Below are 3,608 nucleotides of genomic sequence, written 5' to 3' on the forward strand. Positions count from 1 at the left end.
TTCATACTTCGTCTCTAAGCGGCGGCTTGACTCCTCCCTACGGGGAACGGGTTTACGCGCACAGCGGCGGCTTACGCACTATGGCAGTCATGGATGCCTTACGTTTCTATGAAAAGTGTGTTCCTCCCCTGGTCCACGCTGCTTCGGCAGTCCTGGGTAAGATAGTTAGTTCTAGCTTGCCCTATGTGGAAGAGGACACGTAGACTTACTGTGGTGTGAAGTATAAAGTTCAGTTCTCCCCTGGTCCACGCCGCTTCGGCCGTCCTGGGTAAAATGGATTCATCCAGCTTGCCCTATGTGGAATGAGGACACTTTATGCTTCGTCTCTAAGCGGCGGCTTGCTCCTCCCTACGGGGAACGGGTATACGCGCACAGCGGCGGCTTACGTTATGGCAGTCATGGATGCCTTACGTTTCCATGAAAAGTGTGTTCCTCCCCTGGTCCACGCTGCTTCGGCAGTCCTGGGTAAGATAGTTAGTTCTAGCTTGCCCTATGTGGAAGAGGACACGTAGACTTACTGTGGTGTGAAGTATAAGGTTCAGTTCTCCCCTGGTCCACGCCGCTTCGGCCGTCCTGGGTAAAATGGATTCATCCAGCTTGCCCTATGTGGAATGAGGACACTTTATGCTTCGTCTCTAAGCGGCGGCTTGCTCCTCCCTACGGGGAACGGGTATACGCGCACAGCGGCGGCTTACGCAAGTTAGTCACCCTCGGCAGTGGATCACTCGGCTCATGGATCGATGAAGACCGCAGCTAACTGCGCGTCATAATGTGAACTGCAGGACACATGAACATTGATAAGTTGAACGCATATTGCACGTCGTGGGAACCTACCATGATGTACAGATGACTGAGCGCTTATATTTGAGAAATGTATCGCATACATTTAACTACGCCGTGACACCCGTCACGAGACGTGCACCATGATGTTAACTAGGGTCGCGACGACCCGCTAGCATTAAAGAACCCGTGGTTTACAATATACTGGCATTGGAATTCGAAGTATTTAGAGCGTCCGTGTTCCCGCGTGAGGCGGAAGTACGAGGAGAAGGCGTGCTTGTGGTGTCTGTGGTGGTGTTTACTGATGTCTAGCTTCAGCTTATTTATTTATTTAAATAGAAGCGAAGATGTCAAAGTAGCGTCGAAGCAGCAGCGGTAGCACAAATGATTCAAGTATGGAAGTTGACCAAAGGAACACAAACAAACTAGCGTATGGGCAATGGAAGGTATCAGTGAGTTAAACCACACGCGGGCTAACAGCCCGTTAACCGAGTCCAACGGTACATATTGGACATTGAAACAAAGTAGTCGCAAGCCAGATGTGACGATAACAACCGCAAGGTACATAAGCCTCAGTTCATGTGTGACAACCCCCTGAATTTAAGCATATTAATAAGGGGAGGAAAAGAAACCAACCGGGATTCCCTGAGTAGCTGCGAGCGAAACGGGAGAAGCTCAGCACGTAGGGGTGGCGGCCAGTCCGTCTATCCGATTCCGTGTACTGGTGCGTCTCACTATCCGTCATCTTAGCGCTTTTCAAGTCCAACTTGAATGTGGCTCAGAACCCATAGAGGGTGATAGGCCCGTAGAACAGCGCCCGTTGGATGATGGACCGAGCGTGCCATGGAGTCGTGTTGCTTGATAGTGCAGCACTAAGTGGGAGGTAAACTCCTTCTAAAGCTAAATACAACCATGAGACCGATAGTAAACAAGTACCGTGAGGGAAAGTTGAAAAGCACTCTGAATAGAGAGTCAAATAGTACGTGAAACTGCCGAGGGTGTGAAGCTCGTTGAACTCAATTATCCATAGGGCCATGACGCCCTCACCTGGACTGTCAGCAGAACCCTTTCTGGACTGACCCGACCCTTGTGAGTTGTCATGGTCCGCGTGTGGACATCGTGATCCATTACGAAATGTTAGCGGTGACTCCGGTTGCCGCGAGCATGTCTGACACTAGGTCCCAAGAAACTGCTGTCGACCCTCTACGTACCTTCAATGGTGACGATGGGCTATCGGAACCCACGGGTAACCGGTTTTCGGCTAAGTTCAGGTGTGCCGTTGGACGCGTGATGGGCTTGAACGAACTAGAGTGGCTGGAAGCGCATGTTTGGGCATGTAACTGGGCGCGAGCCCGGGGCGACCAGTGCTCCTGATCGGCGATGCATTAACTAATTGAGGTACCTACGGGACCCGTCTTGAAACACGGACCAAGAAGTCTATCTTGCGCGCAAGTCAATGGGAAGTAGCAAACCCAAAGGCGAAGACAAAGCAACTGGCTAGTGTGCGGGATTACGGGTGCACCACAGTCCGCAAGGATTGGCTAGCTGTGCACCCCTCCATCCCCGGGTGTTTGCCCGAAGTCCTGATGGTCGTAGAAGCCGGACCCTCCGGGGGCTGGTGGTGGACCGTCGGGTACCGACGGAACATACCGTGAGCGCGTAGGATGTGACCCGAAAGATGGTGAACTATGCCTGATCAGGTCGAAGTCAGGGGAAACCCTGATGGAGGACCGAAGCAATTCTGACGTGCAAATCGATTGTCAGAGTTGGGCATAGGGGCGAAAGACCAATCGAACCATCTAGTAGCTGGTTCCCTCCGAAGTTTCCCTCAGGATAGCTGGTACACGTAACATTTCGAACCTTATTCTTATCTGGTAAAGCGAATGATTAGAGGCCTTAGGTTCGAAATGATCTTAACCTATTCTCAAACTATAAATGGGTAAGGTAGTGGGCAGCATGCTCGAATGATGCTGCCCTCAAAGCGATTGAAAGCAAATAGTGCCTCCGGGTGCTAGCTAGATATCGGTGTGCTTAGTGGGCCAAGTTTTGGTAAGCAGAACTGGTGCTGTGGGATGAACCAAACGTAATGTTACGGCGCCTAAATAAACGACGCATCATAGATACCATGAAAGGTGTTGATTGCTAAAGACAGCAGGACGGTGGACATGGAAGTTGTCATCCGCTAAGGAGTGTGTAACAACTCACCTGCCGAAGCAATTAGCCCTTAAAATGGATGGCGCTCAAGTCGTTTGCCTATACATTACCGCTAGCGGCAGAATCTGGTAGCAAGCCGGCGTGCTGTGCAACCTTGAGGCCCTAGTGAGTAGGAGGGTACGGTGGTGGCGTTGAAGTGTTTGGCGCAAGCCGGCATGGAGCCGCCACTGGCACAGATCTTGGTGGTAGTAGCAAATATTCGAATGAGATCTTGGATGACTGAAGTGGAGGAGGGTTTCGTGTCAACAGCAGTTGCACACGAGTTAGCCAGTCCTAAACTATATGGGAAATCTGATTCAAACGCGATCCACCGAGAACAACTGATGAATGGAACCCTGTTCTGAGTGGGCCAAATCGTGTGCGAAGCGTGAAAGGGAATCCGGTTACAATTCCGGAGCCAGTTGAGTATACGTTTGCGAGGCCGGTGAACCCCCCCGGGGGTGATCCGCCCGCGCGATCATGGCAACATGAATCCTTTTCTTTGAGAAGCCAACGGGAGATATCGGAAGAGTTCTCTTTTCTGTTTTACAGCCGTACTGACCATGGAAGTCTTTCGTAGAGAGATATGGTTGGATGGGCTGGTAGAGCATGGCATTAACGTGCTGTGTCGGTAT

General features: G+C 51.3%; 1 non-coding gene across 1 annotated transcript; it reads left to right on the top strand.

Moving 5' to 3' along the window:
• The first annotated feature begins 705 nt into the window (after nt 1-705).
• LOC131270168 (5.8S ribosomal RNA) lies at nt 706-860 on the top strand. The gene has a single exon (XR_009179293.1). It is a non-coding gene; the product is annotated as a 5.8S ribosomal RNA (ribosomal RNA).
• The last annotated feature ends 2,748 nt before the right edge of the window (nt 861-3,608 follow it).

The sequence above is a fragment of the Anopheles coustani genome, assembly GCF_943734705.1.
Source record: "Anopheles coustani chromosome X unlocalized genomic scaffold, idAnoCousDA_361_x.2 X_unloc_155, whole genome shotgun sequence".
Classification (NCBI taxonomy): Eukaryota; Metazoa; Arthropoda; class Insecta; order Diptera; family Culicidae; genus Anopheles; species Anopheles coustani.